The 24,363-nt window shown below is 27.9% G+C and overlaps 1 protein-coding gene across 1 annotated transcript in view; it reads right to left on the bottom strand.

The window, feature by feature from the left end:
- The window catches only part of LOC129987663 (glycine receptor subunit alpha-2-like), a 138,457-nt gene that overhangs the window by 79,854 nt on the left and 34,240 nt on the right, over positions 1 to 24,363 (bottom strand). The window lies entirely within an intron of this gene.

Genomic DNA, 24,363 nt, shown 5'->3' with positions numbered 1-24,363 from the left:
TCGAACAGACGAGGGCTTATTTCAAATTCTTAGTCATATCCTCCGTTTGACTCCAAATTTGTGGGCATGAAACTATACAATTGTTCATTTTATGTTGTTCGATTTTATTCTAATATGACATTTAAGTCTGTTGATATAAAATAAAACAATATATATGGATAATATTTTAGCTTTTAATTCAAGCCTAATTGTTTTCAATTCATTTTAATAAAATAAAACAATATATATGGATAGTATTTTAGCTTTTAATTCAAGCCTACTTATTTTCAAATTATTTTTATAAAATAAAACAATATATATGGATAGTATTTTAGTTTTTAATTCGAGCCTAATTGTTTTCAAATTATTTTTAGATATTGTCAAGATGATGCCTATTTTAATGGCTTTAATGTTTGAAGACTCGAGAATTTGATTTAGTATTGAATCATTTGGTAATAGCAATAGATTTCATTGTAATTATTTCAACGCTAATGAAAACAAACAATTAATTGAATTTTTAAGATAGGTGATTAAAGAAGATATGTGATTTTAACTGTATCTTTGTGAATACTAATAAAAATAGATACTTCATAGTAATTTTTTTGAACATTTACAAAAACTTGATTCTTGTGCGAACAATTCGCATTCATAAAATATGTTCATATGTTGATCCTGTGTTAAAAGTCGACTATTCATTTTTAGTTCTAATCTTTTTTTGGTCTATTTCCATAAATGTCTCTCACTCTTCTTTTTCTTGCGACTCTATTTAGCTGTGATATGTTTTAATCTGTCAAAATTCTTGGTTTTGAGGCTACATAATATTTTGTATTGTCTTACTCAAATATATGCTTAAAAGGTAAACATATTAAATTGACTTAATATAGATATAAGATTTATGAAAAATTGTACAGCGAGCAAAAGTTGCAGTTAAATTAGTATACTGATGCTGATTCTAGTTCAGGAATTATTGCTGAATTTATTGTTTTTAATATGTATTCGCATTTAAGCGGCCATTAGATTGTGTTATTTTTAAAAATTTTTTAATCTTTACAGTAAACAAAAGCACAAAATTGATCTGTTCAGTCAGCGAGATGCACATATTAGGTGCGTTTGCTACCGTATGTAAGAATATGAAATATTAGATTATAGATAATGGCTAAAGAAAGAATGAAAATTTACTTGTAATGTTCTTGTATATTTTCAGTTTCTAAATTACATTCAAATTTTAGCATATTTTCTTAAGAAATTTTTAAATGAAACAAAGAATAATGAATTATAAATGAAGTAAATATAAAAGAAGATACTTTTTTTGTTTTTGTTTTTATTCTCAAAGACTAGCTAAATTTGTTATATTTATTATTCATAATTTTATTTTCCTTTTCCTAGGATTCTTGCAAGACAAACATTAATGATTATTATTGTAGCTGATGCATACTATTACAAAAAATATGGAAATAACGTGTGTATATTTTCTTCATGACTAATCTAATGTCTAATCTCATGTCTAATTTTCTTCATGTCTTCATGCGAAATCTTTTCACGTCTGATATCTTTATTTTTCACTCTTCTTTTTTACATTCATTGCTTTTCGTATGCTCATTTCCGTATGTTGCATTTTTTTTACTCGCACGCTTCTGTAATTTATTCTCCATAATTTATTTTATAACAAAGAAATTGGAGGTAGCATTCGTTTATTATGATCCTGAAAATAATTCTGTCGAATAAATATCCACTAGGATTTATGCAAACTAGGATTAACTAGGATTTGTGCAAACTAGGATTAATTAGGATTTATGCAAGTTTGTCGGATGGAAAAGCAATTAAAATAGAAAGTATGCAAACGATTTGTTAGTTAGAACACGCTTTAATTAAAATCTAAATAAAATTAATCGAACTAATTATCATATTAAATATGCTAATAGATTACCATATTAAATATGCTGATGCGAGATATGGACATTTTCTACAACCAGGGAAAGCATGAAATATAAAAGGCAATATAACAACATATTTAGGGTTACTTTAATCTTTATCTCTGCTATTAAAGACGATGCCGAAGCAGGAACGATTATCCGATGCAGAACGCTTCAAAATCCTTGGAATTAAAATGAGTGGACTAAGTGGCACAACTGTTTTCATGTTTATAAGTTGATGACCTGAATCCAAGGATTTTCTAAAAGATCCTTCAAAGCACAATAAATGCAAGTCCAAGCAATGCGCACGATTTTTAGTACAATTGAATACGGCATATCCAGAACACGGGAAACCACTGGCAAACTCATACTATTATGAGGAGACTGTCTGCTTGCCTCAACGAACGCAGTCTCAACATTTTCGACGCTGTAAGCAGGGAGTTTTTTTCTTCCTTTGCCTGGAAGAATGCCAAGTTGCCCAGTTTTTTTCAAATTTCTACATCTTCTTGCGTAGGGCACCTGGAGACATTGGGCCTCTTCATATCTGCTTTATACGCCGAAATGCCTTTAGAGCTGCAACGGAGTTTTGTTGATTCTGATAGAACAATTTGACCAGTAGTGCTTTTTCTTGCAACGTAGACATGACTAACAGAGGCGAAACTAATGCTCGTGCGGAATCCGCCTTCTTTTTATCCACAGAAAAATGATAATAGATATGCACTGTAACGCAAATTATGTTTCACATTTTGAATATATACAAATAAATATAATTTGTGTTACAGCACCATCTATTGGTGAAATTTGTATTTTTTTTAATAAATGTAAAGCACATCATCTTAAAAATCTGTAATTCAAGTTCTATCTTATTTGTACCAATAAAACGTAATTTAGAGCCCTCTGAATTGGGTAACATTTCTTGATAACCCTGTATATGCAGGCCCGACTAGAACAGAGCACTTTTGCTGTGAAGTAATAAGTATTATTGGGTCCATGTGGTAATGTGAAATGCAAAACAGTTGTAATTATTTCTTGCTGATTGCCTTATTTTTTTTTTAAACCAAAGTCGAATTTTTCAAAAAATAATTCAGATGTTTTCCTAAAAATGTACTGTTTATTCCTTTCGATATAACACGTACCTAAGAGAAATTCCAAAAGTTTTGCTGAACAAACAATGAAAAATGTTGACTTTTGACTGAAATCTGACTAATGAGTAACATTGATTTTTCACTGGAAAACGACTAAAGACATATGTTGATTTTTGATTGAAAAAAAATGACTTCACTCCTGATCTAATCTAAGAATGCTATCATTACTTTCTGTAGTTTATTTTATAAATCATTTTAATACCTTTAATGTTTTAATCTAATGTTTACCCTTCAGATTAATAGCATTTTATTTAAATGCAAAAACTCGATGTTAAAACTTTCACTCTCACTCCCTTATCCAAAAATTTTTCAAAACCTAATAATATTTAAATTCACATTTTGGAATTCTTGTATTGCCTATTATATGACATTCAAAATGTCCAGAATAGTGGAGTGATACTCAAAGTTGTCACAACATCGTATGTCATTTGATTAATGAAAAATTAATTGACTTTGGCAGCGAAAGATTATTTAGGTAAGTTAAATAATCAACTAAGTTGAAAGTTGACTAATTCATTAACATTGATATATGTATGGATTGACGTATGTATGAATTGACATATGTATGAATTAACATTGACATATGTATGAATTAGCGTTCACATATGTATGAATTAACATTGGTTTATGTATGAATTAACATTGGTTTATGTATGAATTAACATTGGTTTATGTATGAATTAACATTCACATATGTATGAATTAACATCCACATATGTATGAATTAACATGCACATATGTATGAATTAACATCCACATATGTATGAATTAACATCCACATATGTATGAATTGACATGCACATATGTATGAATTAACATTTAAATATGTATGAATTTTTTTCACAGTGCAGATTAAAATTATTTCCAACATTTCGTGCTAGATTTCAGAATTCTGTATATGCAAATTACGTAAAACGCATTATAAGTCACACTGTTCGTGTCTCTTGATCCTGATTCTGACCCATATAAAATATCTACATCAGCAAAGTTACGGAAACAAATAAGTTTTTTTTTCTCTCATTAAAATACTACACTGACTTATTTAGTGTCCTACGAGAAAGTGGAAAGTTTTTTTTTTCTATATTTTAAAACTTTTTTATTTTCTAAGTTGTTAGAAATAAAGATATGCAATGCAAACTTCTTGATTTTATGTTGATCAGTTATGTTACAATAATCAAATTATCATCATTAAATTAATCAAATTATCATCATAAATTATTAAAATTATCATCATTAATAAACACCATTCAAGTAAGATCAACTTATCATCATTTGGATGTTATTTGATGTGATTTAAACTGATATGTTTGCATGCAAACTAAATACTTAAAAATGTATTATGTTCACCAAATTTATGGTTGCATTTTATATCTTTATAAGTGCTACTAAACTATTATTATCTCTCAAAAAAAGGTGTAGCATAAAATACGTTATATCTGAAAAAATGGCAGAAATCTTTTTTTAAAATATTCACCACAAAATGCATAAGCGAGCCCAATTTATGAAGGCATTGAAGAAGACAAAACAGAAAAAGACGTTGAGAATATAGCTGATACATCATGGCCTTTTATAAAAATAATTTTAATTACATTACATTGTCTTAAATTACTTATCAATATAATTTACTAATATATATTAATAAATATTTTAATACTTTATTACTATTCTTTTTAATCAATTCTATGTTTTATGAAATATACTTCTTAAGATTTAATGCATGAAGCAGAAAACTTTCTTTTCGTTCCGCATTCATTTTTCCCTTTTTTCCTCAAAAAATTATATGAAATATAATTAAATAAAAGAGTACCGACAAAAATTACTGCGTAGTTATAATTTTCATTTTTTATTTATATCAAAACAATTTATGTCCACTGAAGCATGGACAATTAAGAGTAAACTGGACCAATTAACTTGAAAGTAGAATTTCTATTCTTTCATCCATTTACAATTACCTTTTTTTCATTAATGATGGAGCGGTGAAAGGAAAATAAATAAATAAATATATAGTTAAGAATCCCCAGGAGATATTTTATTTTATTAAAGGCCTTTTAGCGAAGCTTATTACCTTTATTATCACTTTATTATAAAGCCACCTTTTTCAAAGAACAGCAAATAATGTAACAGCAATTTTGCAGCTTCTCTAGAAGCCTCTTTTTTTGGCTCTATGTGCTGCATTATCAAAAGATTAAGGTTCCTCTTCTTTCAGATAGAAACAAACACTTGACTGCTCGCAAATGTAATGATTGTATTAAATCAGTCACTTTTTTGTTTCAATATTTTCTTTGGAGACTCCAAGTCACACGGGTATCTATCTACCACGATCCCAAGATCATTGAATGTGTATCTATTGGGATTAAAGGCTTTTCGTTGATTAGATATCTTGCAGTTGATGATACTTCCAGCAGGGAGTGGATTGATGAAAATATTCCTTTTTCCTGAAAAAAGGCAAGATTTTTTGGAAAAAGTTGAACCTTCTTTTGTGACTTTTTTTAGTTTGGGGACACTATGGTATACGGAAGATCAGCTGTTCTTTTGTATGGAACAAGTGAGTGGACTATTTGCAATAAAGTATTGTATATTTAATCACTAAGCCTTTTACAGAAGATTTTGTTTTGTGATCTGGCTGCATGAGAAATTGTGTGGACAAGATTTTGGTTTATAAGTTTATTGTTCAGCTTAGTTTCGACTTTGGGATAAAATTTTGGTTTTCAAAATCCACATTTTTTTTTTTTTTTTTTTTTTTTTTGCAGTTATTGAAATTGGCGAATTCTGAAAATGAATATCATATATACTTTGGACAATGATCCAAGTTATGTAAATATCTATGAATAAAAAAAACATGTTTTAAGCCTTTTAAATTTTTTGATTTTTATATCTGACGGATTCTTTTGTTTACGTGTTTCTTCTTTAAATTTGTGACTCCAAATAGTAAATCCTAGTGATTAATTTGGTAACAGCAAATATAATGACATTGTTTAAACGAATAGTTAAGAAAAAAAATTCAATTGCTAACTTATTAATAGCAATCTAATAAGTTGTAGCACCAATTCCTAGCTTCAGGCATTTCTCTAGAAAGGCCATTGAAGATTATTGACTAATAACAATACAGATATATGTATGCATCATAATTATCATACTGTTTATATAAATTTTGATTATTTTGTAAGTAGGCATTGTAGGCATTTTGAAATAGGCACTCAAGAATGATATGAAAAATAAAAGTTTTACAATTATAATTATAGTTACAAAGTTTTTCAAAGGGCATTGCCAACTTTTTTGTATTAGAATGTGTTCTCCATATCATAAAAATAATAAATAGTACTGGAACAATATCGGTAGCATGAAAATCAATAGCGGTAGCCAGAATAAGAAGAAAAGTGAAAATAACCAATTAGCAGATAAGCAACAGAAAGCAAAACAGTTTATGTGTTTAACACATTTTTTACTTGCCTACTTCAACCACCATGACAATTTGCATGCGCGTATAGTCCGTAGTACTAATGTACGTACCATGCAGAAAAGAATCTGTTGAATTTCACTGTTCTGTTAGACACGCCACGTTGTTTTCTCTTTTCTTCTTAGTCTGTCTAGCAATGGGGATTTTCATGCTACAGGTACCTTTCCAACACTATTTATTGTATTTTGATTTGGGGAATAGATTTCAATAAAAAAATTGTTGGTACAGCCATTTGAAAATTTTGTCACTGCAACCGCAACTGTTAGTGTTTAACTGTTGATTTCCATATGATTCTTGACCGCATACCTCAAAATACGTTGAACGAAAATTTTATTCCGTTCTTGTGAATACTATGATAATTGTGGAAAGAAAGAGTGAGAGATAAATCCTCGATACGTGATGTTAAATTCGTATCATAAAGAGCTAATATATATAAAACCGTTTTGGAATATTACTTCTACGAATGGAACAATATTTATGACATAAAAGGCTAGATAAAAAAGATCTTTAAACTTTTTGAACAATGGCAAAAGTTTCTAGGTTAATTTCATAAATAATAATAAAATTCCGTTCGTCTTTTTAGATCATGTTTTCATACAGACAGACAAACCAGCTGATAAATAGACAGATATAATGCCAAAAACGTGTTTTCGAACTAAGAGAGGACTGAAACATTAAGATTCGTCAACATCTCGAGTTCTCATTTTTAACAATTGCAAGACATCCTCTATACTTCGTATTTGAGAAACTAAAATTTAACATTGAGAGCTGTGACCTGTAATACAATCTCGGTTCCGAAAATTTTTAAGTATTATGTATCCACCGAAGATTCATTTGGCATGAGGATTTGGTTATCATAGTATCAATTACATCAAATGCTCTTTCGCCAGTTTGATGCTTATGACATGTGATGGGCTTAAATTCCTTTATGTTCGTGCGATTAAAGTTAAAATTTAGGAAGATAATTTTAAAATATTCATTAATCTGTGAAATATGAAGTGTTTTTAAGATAATAAATAATCTATTTAATTTATGAAAATGTGTTTTTTTTTCAAACTCGAAAATTTTAATTGTTAAAAATTTTTAATTTTTTAAATTTTTATAATAAGAGTTATTACTGAATATACTTTATAAAATCATAAATAAACAAATTTTAGCTAATAATTATGGAGTCAAATTATCTTCATAAATTTAGGAATGATTTAGAATCAAATCAGTCCAAAATAATGTATGTAATGATTTTTTTCCATAGAAATTTTATTATTAGCTATCAAGCCAGGAAAATAATTAAATTAGTTTTTTTTATAAAAGTATACAATTAAGATTCAACAAAATATCAGGATGAACTTTGATACAGCATTAGTATTATTATTATGAAAAATAATTTATTTCATGGTCTAATGGCAATTTGTCTCTCTAAACCTTCTAAATATCATATATTGTTTCAAAAAAGTAACAAATTTATAAGAAAATTAAAAATGTTATCTTGACGTTCATATTCTTTATTTTTCCTCAACAAAATCAGCCAGCTTTCTCTATTTTGCTTCAATCATATTGAGTTTCAAGATAAAATAAGTGAAAAAGGAAAGCAGGAACATAATGATAGCATCAGTTTTATGAAAAGAAGAAAATTAGAAAGCCATGGCACATTGCTTTCTAATGGCACATTGATTACTTCTTCTCGACGTAATTACTTGCTTCTAAAAACTCAGCAAGCGTCAGAGAGTCATCAGTATACTCTGGAGTCTTTTAATGAAAAATCAATTCTAGTTTCTGAGATAGTTTGTAAAATGCTGTCATTTTTATAACAGATAGATAAAATTGGAAGATAATTTAAGGGATTTTTAAAAGAAATATGTCTAAGTTTATATGAAAATTTTTTACATTGTGAATAATTAAAATAATATAAAATATAAAATTAAAATAATGACACAATAATATGAAAATCTTTCTTCTTCATTCTTTGTTCTTGATTGTATAAAATAATATTATAAAAGCGTTTATATAGTTTGCCTTACCTCTCTATGAAATTTTCAACTCCTAATATAGGATGAGGTTTTGAAATGAATTTGTAATAGAGTATATCAAAATAGCAAAAAATACGAAAAAATCGGCAAAATCTGATTTTTCTACATTTTCGAATATTTATACGAACACGAATAATTATATAAATATAAATATTACATTTACATTTCATTATATTTACATTTATATCATGCTTATATATATACTTTTTAAATCCTTACAAAAATATGTAGAGAATTTATAAATTTAAAAAAAAATCAAGAATTCTATTGATCACATGTCTCATTATTTGGATTCCAATCTTAATTATGTATTGAAACCTCTGTTAAGATAAGATTCACTCTCTGTGTGCGTGTGCGTGCGCGCGCGTGTGTGTATGTATGTGTTTGTGTGTGTGTGTGTGTGTGTGTGTGTGTGTGTGTGTGTGTGTGGGTGGGTGGGTGGGTGGGTGGGTGGGGGTGGGGGTGTGTTTAAAAGCAATTTCTTTTTTATTATAATAAATTGAAAGATAATCGGAACGTTGACTCTTTTCATTAATAACTTTCTAACATTTTTACGTTTAAAATATGACTTCAAGAAAACTGATTGTCTCTTAGATGTTTAAAAAAAATGAAATGCCGTTTAAGATTACCACGTGCCCACGGTTTCAGATGAGTCCCGTTTTGAAATAACTCTGTTGTAGCTCATATGGTGAATCAAAAATATCAAACTAATGTTTTATGCGGAATTTCATCTGATTTTATTCAAGATGATAATGAAGCATTTAAATGTATTAGAAATATATGCTGTGTGAATTAGATGACTTGATTATATTTTATATCTGAATATTCCTTGCTTCATTTTTTTTTTGAGGAAGATACTTTAAACAAAGACCATTCAAGTATTTAAAATTTTAAAGTTGATCATAATTGATCAAAATTGATAAAGTTGATTCCGAGATCCAAAATAAATAAGAATGGATCTAAAATAAATAATGGATCTAAATATATAAGAATCCATCAAATCGAAAAAGCCTTCGATTTAAAAATGTAGAAATTTACTCCACAAGGCATCGTATATCTATGTATATTTTACCCATTAGCATATGCACTCATTATTTGAACCTTAGCACACACGCTGTTTGACCCCAAATAGTCACACACTTACTCCTTATATTGGCTATTTGAATAATAATAAAATATGATCAGAATATATGAGTATTTTTTTATTTAAATATGTTCTATTTAAAACGATAATGCGGCATTTAAAAAGAAAAACCAAAACTGAACTCAGCACCTTTTTTCTATATTTTTTCTCTATTTGCTATATTTTTTCCATTCCACTCATATAAAATTATCTTTTTAACGTAAACTGTTTTTATTCTGTATTAAAAAACATTGAAAGAATAAGAAAATCTAGATATAGATAATTTACTTTTGGAAAAAGAAGGTTAAACATATATATATTAAGAATTCATAACTTTTGTCTTTCAATTTTATATCCATGCTCAAAAAATATTTTTATAATTCCACATTCAGATAAAATGAATTTTTAACATAAATTCCAAAACAATTTATTCATATTATAAGAGAATAAATTTTATAAAGATTTGCTATTTTTTAACGAACAGGAAAAGACTCGATCAGATTTTCTAGTTTTCAAAATATGCGTGTTGTTACGATTGTTACGACTCTACATGATGATCACTTTCCAAAACTTCATCAATATTTGACAAATCTGAGTTGCCATCATTTTGTCTATCAATAGGGACACTTGCGAGTAGACCTCTGAATCTTTGTCACTTACTTTCGTATACTGTCAGAGGCATAACATTTAAAAAAACAAAACAAAACGCAAGAGCCATTTTGACACCAATCCTTCTGCAAAAAGTGACATACATTGTTTCATTTCATTAATTTCTTATGTTCTAACCTTCTTTTTCTAGCTCCCCTATGAAGGTATAGGAAATAACACGTATAAACTTTTATAAATTATTAAAAAATTTCTAAACAAAAGAGAAAAGATTGGGTCAAAAGAACTTGTACGCTAATAACAATTTTTAATTTTGTAACAATTATTTATAACAATTTTTAAGTTCACAACAATTATTTATACAAATTTTTAATTTTGTAACAGTTTTCATAAAATTTTTTTTTTAATTTTTACATAATGTGTGGCGATTTTTTTACTTTATTGTCTAAGAAGTATACAAGAAGTACTGCAATCATAAAAAAATTCAGCCTCGAGATTTTGACGAATCTCCAGATTTCAGATATCTCTGAATCCGAAAAATATATTTTTGGCTTTAGTCTGTGTATCTATCAGTCAGTCAGACTGACTGTGAGTACTAAAACTTTTAAGTTAGGAGGCTGAAATTTGATATAGTATAGAATTACGACCAAATGTGTAGATTTCTATCAAGTTTTAAATGAAAACAATTCACCGAAAGTTTTTTTGCCTGGTTGTTCGATTACGAATGAATTCGAAAACTGTAAAACCCAAAACCTAAATAAATAAAATTTGGCAACAGGTTTAGCATCTAAAACATTGATATTTATCCAATTTTGTACCAAATCCATCTAAGACTGTGAGTGTATATCTATCCATATTTGACATGCATGTAAATACAGTGACTAAAATCCATGTAATTAATCATGTAATTAAAGTTTCGTATAAAATTTGGATGTCAATTGGCAGGTAACAAAATGTCCAAAATACATATTATCGCGATAGATTCTGTAAAAAATATTATATTCACTCCAAAGATCTGTATTTCGTAACTATCGTTCAAGGATATCGATGCCATGTAAGGTATTCGTGGTCTTTCACTTCCCAATTTTATGCGGCAGAAGGGAAATGACCTTTGTCGGAGAGTATGAGCGAAAGATGCGAGGTGACCTCTTTCTCTGATTACTATTATGATGAAGTTTAACTAATTTCTGTATCAAAGGATTCAATACCATATCAATATTAAAATTAAGTATAAAATTGATTTTCGAATTCTCTGCAGTTTTCTTTCCATTTTTATTTTATTTCATTGCAAATGCACTTTTTAATGCACATGTGTAACAATTTATATTTGATTGATTCCATTCAATTTCTATTTTTCAGTTTTATAACAAGATCTTTTTCGAAAAATCATAATGAAAAACATTCCATATAATGCCTTTGGAGACAAGAATGCGTTTAATGCCTAGTAAAACTAATATTACTACCGAACAAATTGAATTCCAAATTTGGTGTATAAAGCTAATTGCTGATACATATTACTTTAAAATGCACAAGGAATATATCATTGAACATTATAGCAAGTCATATTCATTCACAATGTATATTACTCATTAGTGCCAATTTTATTCATCGTTGATTAGAAAAAATTATATATAGTGACAAAAATAAAAGTTATAATTTGCAATTTTTATTCCTAGAAGTAATTACTAACGAGACATATTCGATCATTTATTGCCACATCAACATGTGCTTCAATAAACATACGAATTATTACATCAAGAAATAATTAGGACATTAGTAGATGATAATCATATGGAAATTAAGTCATCAAATAATGATTAATAAGGTTGAATTATCTTTTTCTGGATACCAAATGCCTTTTTATTTATTTACTGCATATTTTATTGCAAGAAGTAATCATTATCAAGAAGTAATCAGACATTTACGATAATTATTGCCGCATTGATATGTGCTAAACATACGAATTAATGCATCACAAAAATAGTCAGGACATCAACAGAAGATAATGTCATGGAAAGTAAATCATCAGAGATTGATTAATAAAGTAGCCTTATCTTTGTCTGAATACCAAATGCATCTATATTTATTTACTTCATGTCTCACTAGGAAATGAAATATTTCTTGATATAAATCTATTCAAAAACTGAAAATCTGACCAGTCAGAATTTTTTTTCTTTGCTTCTTAAGGGGAAAAAACACTTACTTTGATTTTTAAATGTGGAATTTTTTTCAGCCACTAAAACTGGTAACTCCATTTATCATAACTCTCTTAAATATTCATCAGTCTTCAACATGTCACATTGATTTTTTCCCAAGATCATTTTTCATATTGATAAAAAGAACACTCTAGTCGCGACTTTTTTCACCCTATCAATAGTAAGAGTTCTAGAATAATTTTATTTAAACGTGGAAAGGCATACGAACATACTTTTATGAAAATTTCAATAAAGGTACTTCATTAAAGTTTTTTTTATAATCCTAAGGATGTCCAAAATAAAATTAACAGGAAATATTTGCACTTTTTATGCCTTATTCAAAAAGATGAATGCTTTTGGTCGATTAGTTATTTAAAAAATTGCTCAGCACTTCATCTGTAAGAAAATAATTCCTAACTATCTTAAGCCGGGTATTGGCGATTATTACGCGCCACAAAAGTAGAGTAATGACACTCCAAAATCTATAGCCAATTGATCGGAATCGGCATGGCACGAATTGGAAGTTATACATAATTAGGAAGAATAAGTCCATATTTATCGCATCATTTGGTGCATTTAATGCGGGTGGGAAGGCCGAATTTCGAATGCTTGGGGCAAACCTGCGATGCTCCCTTCGAAAAGCGTTCAACTTTGGGATTAGAGAGAGCTTTTCATTGAGCAACATAGAGTGTCTTCTAGCAAGGCGTTCACATTTGTGGTTGGTGAGATCTTGTGTGGAACGAGGGGATATGTGGAGTACTCTGTCTTCTTGGGACTAGAATGAACTTGATGGAGGGTATGAAGTGTACTCCAAAAAGATTCATTTTAGTTATTGGTGAAAATTTGCGTTGAGTGTGGGACATGTAAGAATGCGCTTACAGGAAAAGGAGGTGGGATATTCTATGTATTGTATCAAAGCATTAGCTTTTGTTGTTGGAATGAATATTCTAGCAGGAAATTTCCCAAGGGAGGAAGAAATTTTCAGGAATATTTTTCAACTGAAAATCCGATACATATATTACTTTAGAAGCCTTGTAATTATATGTTCATTGTGCTATGCATTCCACTGATTATTGGCATATGTCTTTATCCATCCAACTGTATCACAGGAAAATGTAGCAGTGTTTAAATGGGGACACTTTAAAACCTTTTCAACATTGCATATTTTCAATTAATCTTTAAATATAATAACGTTTCATAAATTCATCTTAAAAACTTTCTTTGTACTGAAAGTTTCTCAACATCAAAAAATATGCCTTATTTACATATTTTAATCATCAACAATGCAAAAAAAAAAAAAATACGAGAAAATGTTTCGAGCAACAGAGAAAACCATTTGAGAACGATTTCAGTTTGTCGTTCTGTGATATTTTCTGAATTTATAGCAAAGTAGTTTCAAAAGTTAACACTAAAAAGTCAGAAATAAATTCTTAGTAATAAATATAAAAAAATCATAAATTTTATTAAAAGCATGCCATAGAATAAAACCTACTTCTATTCTTTATTGGAAATATACGCCAAATTTTCATATCTTAAACTTGAACAATGGAAAAACAACCAAGATAAAATATTAGTACTAACAATTGAAATAATTTCAATTTACCTTCGGCATTGAAACAGATAATGATAAAATGCGCTTAAAAAGTTTTTGAAAAATTATTAAAAATAGAACAAAATTATAAGGCAAAAAATAATATTATTAAAAAAAATAAAGTTTTTTAAATTTTTGAATGATGCAAATATACATTTCGTGTATTATTTACGGAATTTATAGTGGTAAAATACCAAAATTATTCTAATTTTTAATTATTTTATATTCTAATTCAACTTTTTCAAACTGCATATTCTTATTTCTCAAAGTGCCGAAGTAAAGTTACCAATTGTGCTAAATTTGATAATTGTACGTCAAATAGTCTGGCCTATAGAGAGCCAATACATGTACAGAGATACACACACATGCTAACTTTTATTATTTGTAGATATAGATAAATATAAATGATGTTGTATATTTCAAACAAAATACGTTATCAAATGCAATAAGGAATATATATATATATATATATATATATATATATATATATATATATATATATATATATATATATCACATGGTTCCAATAAAGAATTTTAAAAATATATATATATATATATATATATATATATATATTTAAAATTCTTTATTGGAACCATGTGATGCATTAATTAAAGTTGCATAGATTTTTTAAATCTTCGAAATCCAGAAAAAATTAGCAAAACTTAATTGCATCATTAAAAACAAAAATTTAAACATTTTAAATAGTTTAAAACTAGGTTTTGTACTGTAATATTTTCGGAAGTTTTCACTTATTAACATCAAAATCTATGAGCAAACAAAAAAAATATTTATAAGAAATTATTGCAATCAGAGGCAATTATTTTAGTTAAAGTTAAAAATTTAAGAAAACTTTACGAAGTTGCAAATTTCCACTTTCAAAGTGCCAGTAAATTTGTTCAAATTGTATAGCTATAGATTAAATAGCTTAGCTTATAGAGTTGCACACATAAGTAAGTACTATTCATAAGTAAGTACTATTCATAAGCAAGTACTATTCATAAGTAAGTTCTATCATAAGCAAGTACTATTCATAAGTAAGTTCTATCATAAGCAAGTACTATTCATAAGTAAGTACTATTCATAAGTAAGTTCTATCATAAGCAAGTACTATTCATAAGTAAGTACTATTCATAGAGATGACAAAATATTTTTATAATAACTAATTACAAAATTCGAAATAAATGTATTAATAATAAATTTCTTAGTTTACATAAAATAAAAAATTATGGAATGTATAAATGATATATTTCGCTCTTAATATGTTGTTTCATGATGTTGATTGATGTCGACTTTTCGATTTTCCCTTCACTTTTAAACCCTCCCAAATCTCCCCAAATTGATTTTGTATCCTCTTTAAACATATGAACGCACATTATTGCTTTAAAAAAATAATATTTGTTTGACCATTATTTTCACAAATCAGGAGACCAAATAATATAAATAACTTCTATTATTTTCTAGGCAGAAAATTAATGTAAATTATATCTCAAACACCTAAAAGAACAAAATACTTCCTTCAATACACCTACTAAATCTAAAAAAAAATCTTCCATGGATCTTAAAGAGAGCAATAATTGAAATTAAAAAGAAATATGCATTAATCGCAATAGATGGCAGATCTTAAAACAAAAGAAATAAGATTGAACTAGCAACTTATGGTGATTAATTTTTCATACCACTGGGGCCTATATTCCCCAATTATGGTGAACTGAATTCCAACTGAGCACATATTTATAAACAACATTATGTAAAACCATATTCTGTCCTAGTAAAGTCTGAGCGGGCATCACTGCAGACAACTTTGAAGCAGCCCAGCAATATCAAGTAGCAGATTGCCCCACAGAAAGACCGACTGGTGATAATGATACCACTTGTTCACTTTAAGGCCCTCCAGGTCATAACATGATGATTCCTTGAAGAATATCTACTTTGATAATTTCAATAGGCAGCAGATCCTCAATTCCGATGATAGTATTTTAAAAATAAAAATTTCACCTTATATTGAAAGTAACTAGTCCATTTTTAAGAATGTATAAATAAAAATTTACTTATCAATTACAAAGGAGATGGGAGCAAAAATGATTTTTTAACCAAGAAGATATTAATACCATGCTTTATTGAATCTTTAATTGGTTGGATTTCCCAATTTATTGGCCATAACTTAATTTGTTTCGCCAATGTTCACCTTCTTTATATGAGATTATCAACTGTTCCCATTGGCTTTTCAACTGACATTTATCATCTTTACCAAAAGGCCTCGCTCGCTTGGTGAATTCTATAAATTATATGCCCTCCAAAACTTTGATTGAGAAAACCCTCAGCTTCTAAAAAAATTATTTTGCTTTTTGGACTTTTTGAGCATTATTCTAAAACTTTACCATTTTTCTTATCACATTTTTAATATCAACAATAGATTTGCACAAAATATTTATTTCATCTGGCAGAAGAGGATATTTGGCCAATTATCTGCTCTTTCATTTCCATAGCGCCTATTGGTTGGCTTAAACCATAATGTTATACTATGCTGGTCATCTTACTAATTTTTAAAAGAAAATATAATGAGGTCAAATTATATTTTCTGAAATGGTAAATGGCGGTCTGGTAAAAGGCGGTTATATCTTTTATAGCCATTACCAAAGAAATTATTTTAAAAGCTTCTTAATGATGTAAACCATAAAACACAAATATATATGTAAAAACAACTTAATTCTTCATTTACTATATAACCTTAAGCAAACTCTGTACACATATGCATATAAGTGAATTGCACATGACACTGATAGTAAGTTAGTTAGCATGTAATAATAGAATATGAGAGTATGTGTTAATAACTCTTACCTTTATAATAAAGATGAATTATAAGAGTTGCCATGAAGTGCAGGACTAAGACTAGATGCGAAGCATACGAAAGATTTAAGAGAAAATTGTATTGATGATTTAGTTCTTAGCATTTAAATAGGCTCAAGTAAAAAAAGAAAACAAACGAGACAAAAGTAAAAATAAATAAATGATTGAAACACTTAAGCACTTTTAATAAAATAACTTGTCTGCATCTTTACGGCATGTGAAAAGCAATTAGAGAGTGCTGTTTCTTTCTTCAATAGGATTTATTCAACTGTGTATTACATCTGTAGAATTAATGACCCATTAATCTGTAGTCTATTTCTAGTTTAGCCAAATAGTTACATTTCAAAGAAACTATGTGCTCTATAAAACGAATGGCCTTGTTGAAAATAATTTCTTTTAAACAAAAAGCGTAAACTTCATATTTTGTAAAGCTACCAGAACCATTTCCGTTACAAAATGCCCATTAATTTTATTTCTAAAGTTTTTCAAGAAATCGAAAGGAGGAAAAATTCAGTCAAGTGGAACCGTGAATTACGCCCTGTTAAACAAAAGGATTTAAAACCGTTTCCATGCCAAAGTCTACTTCCATTTCATACCACCATCTTTCATTCTTATAACTTGTTTTCTGTTCTACTTTTTCATTCCCACTGTTTTATCGTGTCTGAGGAGGAAGATTCTACCATTTACTCCCAAAGAACGTTTCGAGAAGCTATTTCTTAGGGAGTTCTTCATTTGTAATACTGTGAGTCGAAAGAAGGAAAAAAAATGGAGAAATGCGAAGAATAATAACGAAAAAAAATACTCTGAACTTCTGCCTAGACTTTCGCTGGTTGACTAATGATTGAGAAAGTGGATGAAACAACGCCGAGACGCCTTTTTCGACATGTCAGATTAAGAGTAGAATTGAGAAGCGGCGTTCTTTTTCTTCGAAAGTTACGTTAATCTATCTTTTTGGCGGGAAAAGTAGCGAACTTAACTTTTCCCCTTTTGAATAAGAACACCATGGCAGGTGAGCGCACTGCAGCAGATTAATTTGATTGCATCGGTCAATGAATTAACAATACTAATGACTTGGTTGCATGTTGCTGAACTCTAGAGTTCACAATTGCTTTATCCGTGTTTTCTTTTGATGAAATTTTGAATATTCTTGGTGTGAGATTGTTACCGGTGCATTATAGAGGAGAAAATAAACACCGAGGAGATTTTTTAAAAGGATTCCAAAAATAAATAATTTACAATAATTTATAACTATGCTGCATATAATACCTTTTTTCTTGATTTAAAATTAATAGTTAGAAACGGACATTTTTCTTCCATTTATATTTATAAAATCTAAAATAATTTTTGATAAACTCAGCAGAAAGTGCTTTTTTAAAAATCTGAATGGTAATTAAATGAGAAACAATTATGACATTATATTGATCAATTTTGATTACCCATTATAACAAAGAGAAATTTAAAAATAATTAAATTTCATCAATTCCAAATAAATATGTTAGAGCCCTGTAATCACTGAAAATGCACAGTTCTTTTATTGACAGTTTTCTTTCCCGAGAGGCTTATGAATCATTTGTCTATATCATCATTCATGTGCACGGGTAACTACTTGCTCACTATGGGCTCGACCATTTAATATAGAGTTGCAAATTTCGCACAAGCATATTTTTTGAGGAGGGAATGTGCATTTCAAGGTAATGTTTTGAAATTGTAGTTAAGAACTTAATTAGGAAGTGAAATGTTTTCGTTCAAACGCGATAATTTTAGGAAATAATAACTTACCAAGATTATCAATTCAGAAGAACCGTTGTAAAATTCCAGTAAACCATCTATTATATCATACACTTCCAGTTGAACTGCAATTTTTTCATCAATTTTCAACATTTTTTCCATGATAGTCAAGAATATTTTTGGTCCTACCAATGAAATTTAAAACATTTTCGTTTTTTATCACATAAATATTCACATGGATTTTTCCATTGTTGAAATCTAAGGAAAGAAGTTTCTGACCATTATTTACTCAGTTTATTTAAAGAGTAAGAAAGCGCTGCTACTAAACCATGAAAAAACAATATACAATCAAAAAATAAATTTCGCGAACTGTTGAGTTTTTAATAAAAAAAAACAAAAAAAAAACATTAATAATGGCTACTTTTCTTTAACGTCTTGGAATGTGACTCCACTAAGAAGGTTCATGCATATAATAAACAGAAAATAGATTCCCATATATGTATATATTTAAAGACTAACGGTTTAATAACTGTCACATTTTAATGCTAAACATTTCTTTAGTTGCTCTTTATCTGATAGACTCACGCTTGTTTTATTTTTCAATAATTAGTTTATATTATGTCTGAGAAAAAATACTTTTTTTGCTTCTTTCTTAGTTTAATTCGTAAAAGATTGTGTATTTTTGTGTCTAATTCAAATTGTGTTTATATATTTCTATTTTTCTATTCTAAGCTATATAAATAACCGATGTTAACAATAAATACTGATGTATCTGTCAAATACAGCGCGTCAACATTTGTTTGAAAAATACGCAAGTGACTAACGGACTTTTAAACATACTTTCCTGGGCGTGTTGTAAAAATTCCATTTATGTATAAGACATTTAACTGAATCAAACACAGCCAATATTATCATAAACTAGCTGATTTAAAATGACTTTTAGTTTAAATATAAGACTCTTTTAAGACATTATCTTTACGCAAATGAGAAACTCAGAAGAAAAATTGGAAAATAAAGATTTTTGTTTTCTCCCAAATTTATGATTTTTTTTATTCAAGATTTTTATTATTATAAAGATATTTTCTTATTCTTTCATGCGAATTACACTAAAAAACTTTTATAACAGCAGAATATTCGTATTGTGTTTATATTTTAATTCTATACATTTTATAAATATTGAAACACGAGAAACTGGTAAAAAACACATATATATGTAAATAATGTATGATTTACAGTAAAAGAAGCTCCTAAGGAATGGCGAAAAAAATTCGTTTCATCGCTCTGTTCGTCACACAACTCACCTAAAAATCCAACAAATATTCAAATGATTTTTCTACAGCATTATCAACCGTCCTTCACTCTAGTTGCATTTCTAAGAAGAATCCGGAAGTTCCAATGAAAAAATAACTCCTCACTTTGAATAAAGATCACTATTTGGGTGAAAAAATATTTTTCTGGTTTTTATTGCTTGTCGAAAAGTCATTTATTTTCGGATAAAATAGATCTAGAACTAGAAATGAAGATGCCTTAAAAGGTGGCAGAATTTCCTTGTTTTTCTTATTCTAGACTATGGCGTCTATTTTTGAAGTGAATGAATGAATAAATTACGGATATACGTGAAAAAGTCATGTGATTTGAGACTGTTAAATATTCATTAGAAGCAGATGGAAATTTTCGCCCGAAAGTAGTGGAAAAGTGTAAACATCTGTGTCTTGAAAGAGGTTTCTCTCTTTTTATTCAAAATTCCTTCTCTTTCAATAATATTTCTAAAAAAATGCAGCTGAGAATTTTGAAATAAGAGTGTTTTTCCATCATGATGAGAAAGTGTTTTTATGGACGTTTTTATTTTGGTAATAAATTTATTCATATCTGGAAAAATAACGATCCAATTCATTCTATAACTTAGCTTTAGTTTTGATCACTTTATTTATATAATTACGGTAGTTATTCATATAATTAAATTATATTGATCATAGAATTTTTTTTAATTTTCAAGAAGCTTTTTAATCGAAGTAATTCATTTTAATAAAATTATATGTTAAGGTTAAGCTTTAATTCTGAAACGAAACTAGATTATTTTTAAATTCGAACAGCAAATATCCACATCGTATCAATTTAATAGCTACTCTAGAGCAAAAATGATATGATTTAACAAATACGGACAATTTAATGTAATATTATATTTCGCAATTATATTTATTATATATTTATTTAAATATGAAAGATTTTCTTTCAAATATTTGCTTTTGTTGTTTTCAATCAATATGGAGAATAAATTAGCATTTTCCAAGAATGCTTCATAATTCTAGTTTGCAACGGACCCTTCTTAGTTTTTCTTAAATATAGAGGAAACATAATAACCTTCAAAAATAACCTTCCTGTTCATCTGCCTGTTTATCAGCATGATAACTCACAAACATTTTGATCTGGACAGATGAAACATAATATTTCAACTAAGGACCAAATTTATAGATTTGTATCAAATTTTGAACGAAATCCATTACAAAAAGTCTGTCTCTCTGGCTTTTTGATAGCTGCAAATCACAAAGAGAAATGTAGATAAAGTTTGGTACACTAGTGTAACATCTAAAATATAGATTTTCGTTTTATGAAGAATTCAGAAGTTCCAATTAAAAATATACATTCACGATTTGATTAAAAAATCACTTTGTGGGTGGAATAGTATTTTTTTGGTATTTTTTTTTTTATTATTAATAGAGGGAAACCACTTATTTTTGGGTAAAAAAAGACTGGGAATAAGGAATGAAAATGCCTTAAAATGTGTCATTCTTATTTTTGGCTGTATCCCCTACTTTTTTTTCTCTTATGGACAGTGACGTTTATTTTTGGTGTGAATGATTAAATTATGGTTACACGTGAAAAAAAAGCAGGTGATTTGAGATTGTTTAATATTCATTAGAAGCAGAAGGAAATTTTTTGTCGAAGGTGGTGGAAAAGTGTAAAAATCTGTGTCTTAAAAGGATTCCCACTTTTTATTCAGAAATTCTTAATAAAAGCAGATAAAAACAAGAAAAAGCAAGGAACAAGAGTGTTCCTATCACGATTAGAAAATGTTGTTATTTTTCTGTTTATAATTATTTTTTTAAATGTTTCAAGCATATTTTACAGCATTTAATTTCATTGTTCAAGTGTTATTCAAATAATTTTCTCTGTTTTTTAATAATATTTCACCCTAAATTTTTTTAATGTTCCGGATATGAAATTCAGTTTATTTAAGCATTCTTCAGTATGAAATTAATGATTTTTTTATCTTGTTGTATTTGCAAATATATTTTAACTACGGAATCAAGAAACAGTGAATTTTTTTTTAAATGCATCCTTTTTTATTTTTTATAATATTTTCTATAATATAACTGGATGCATAAGTATACATAAATCACAAAATGCAGAAATGTGCAAAGCTATGTAAATAGTAGGACCAATACATCTATCAAAAAGAAATTTAAGAATAATTTACTAAGAAAAAAATTAAAACATTTTTACATAAAATATTTAATTTCAATTTTTAGCAACCATTAAATAGATCCGGTTGCAAAAAGCGTTTTATTATTAATGATAGTTCATCATTTAAAGTCAAAAAGATGTCCGCATGCTTATTCTTCTTTTCAATGTTGTTTGCGTGCTTCAAAGTAATACCAGGAAAAGTGTAAAATGTTAGCTTCGACTATTTTAAAAATCTTCATTACATATTAAATTATTTTTGAAAAAATCTGGAACAAACTATATTCATAATGTAAGTACATATTTTTGTGCGTATGGGTAAGTAATTAATTGTAAATATATTTTCTCTTGAAAATATTCACGCAAAAATAAACGAGCTTTTAATGAGACCATGAAAAACAAACCTTTCTGATTTTCCACTGTTTAAAAAATATTTGCAGAAACTTAATTTCTCCAATTTTACGAATGTCTTTAATTTTTTTTTTTTTTTTTTTTTTTTTTTTTTTATCAAACCCTTACTTTAATTCAGTATTTTAAGTTTTGTTTACTGAGCGCATATCAATAAGAAATACTTCCGCTATTTTCAGTCTTTCAAGATTATTCATCGCAAAATATAATGCACTGGAGAATGGCAATGTTTAATTTATTTATATGCAATTTCTACTGTTTAGAAATTTTTAAATATTAATATTGGAAATTTAATCAGTAACTATATATAGCAAAAATTGAATACTTTAAAAGAATTCAAATTAGACATGTGTGGTAAAATATTCCTTCGTTTAAAGATTTGATTAATTTAAATCATAATATATATGTATTATTAAAATTAAATTTATTTCATTATTGCTTTGTTGACTTCATTTAAATTGAAAATAAATCTATATATATTTTTACAATTATTCAATTAACTCAACGACATAACCTGAGACATAATTATTTGTTAAAAACACATTTTATTTCTGGTCCTAAAGATTAAGCAATCCATGCAAACATCATCTCAGCCGCTTGCTAAGATGAAAGGAAAAAGAGGAAAATGACAGCGTCACAACAGAGTAAGCACTGCCTGCAGAAAAGTTAATTGAACTTCAAATACAGGCGCAGTCCAATTAACTCGGGACATCTGCAACCGCGGGAAAGTCTTAAACTGTTGCCAAAATATAATGTGGAATTCTTCGAAAAGAACCATCTTGATGGCTCATTTAATTCTGCGGAATTTAAATATCGAGATTTGTGTTTTTCAAGTAACAGTTGAAAACTTTTTTGTTTCTTATTTAGAGATACTGTTGTGGATCATTTCACGTTAATTCAAACTTTTATATAAAAAATATCGTTTTACTTGAGAAATTTTTATTTTTTACTTTTTGAAACGAAGAAAAATTATATTCTACAGGGAATAAAATTTATTGAGAAATTGAGATCACGCGTTTTGGGTACTGATTTAACGTAAAAACAAATTCATTTAAAAATAATAATAATAAATCATTGGACCATTTCTGAAAATAATTATGTTGGGACCGTAAAGAAATAATTATATACAAACTGTAGTTTCTGAATGAGCTAATCGTATAATAAGGTTTTTGAAAGAGCATTCTTAAAATTTGTTGACTCTATTTATGAGAAAATAATATTAAAAATTTCTTTTTTTCTGACCAACAAAAAGATATAAAATAAGGGCGCACATATTCATTAGTAATAAAAGCTAATATATGTACAATCTGTATATTAACAATGTGTTAGACGAAACCAAGTTTTCTAAAATTATACTTTGGAAGGTGAGAATGGATGTTTTAGATTTTCATTCTTAAAAGTAATCCTTTACAACGTTTTGAAGTTCATTATTATTCGCCCTAAAAAATTGTTTTGATGATTAAAGCATTTTAAACATCATATATACCATGAAAGACTGAAATTTTCAGAATGTCGACATACACAGGTGGATGTCGTGAAACATATACCAAACCTCGGAGAAAAACCGAATATACCAAAGGTGGAACATATACCAAATACCTCGGAGAAATAACGAATATTTTATTATATTCTTATATATTCGTATTGTCACCGGTGTATGTCGACAATCACCATGATGGTGAATATTGAAAAAAACATTTTTGTTACGTTTTTAAATCATACTTTATTGTTAAAACCTATTTGGAATTATATGTGTCAAAATAGGAGAAAGCTATAGTTATTACACTGAAAAAACTATAGTAATTAAACTATTAAACTTGAAGCTATAGATTTAAACTTAATTATGTGATTGATGTTAAACTAACTTATTTGTTACAAC

The sequence above is a fragment of the Argiope bruennichi genome, chromosome 10 (genome assembly GCF_947563725.1).
Source record: "Argiope bruennichi chromosome 10, qqArgBrue1.1, whole genome shotgun sequence".
Lineage (NCBI taxonomy): Eukaryota > Metazoa > Arthropoda > Arachnida > Araneae > Araneidae > Argiope > Argiope bruennichi.
Note: the sequence above shows the minus strand (reverse complement) of the source record. Positions and strands in the feature narration are given on the sequence as shown.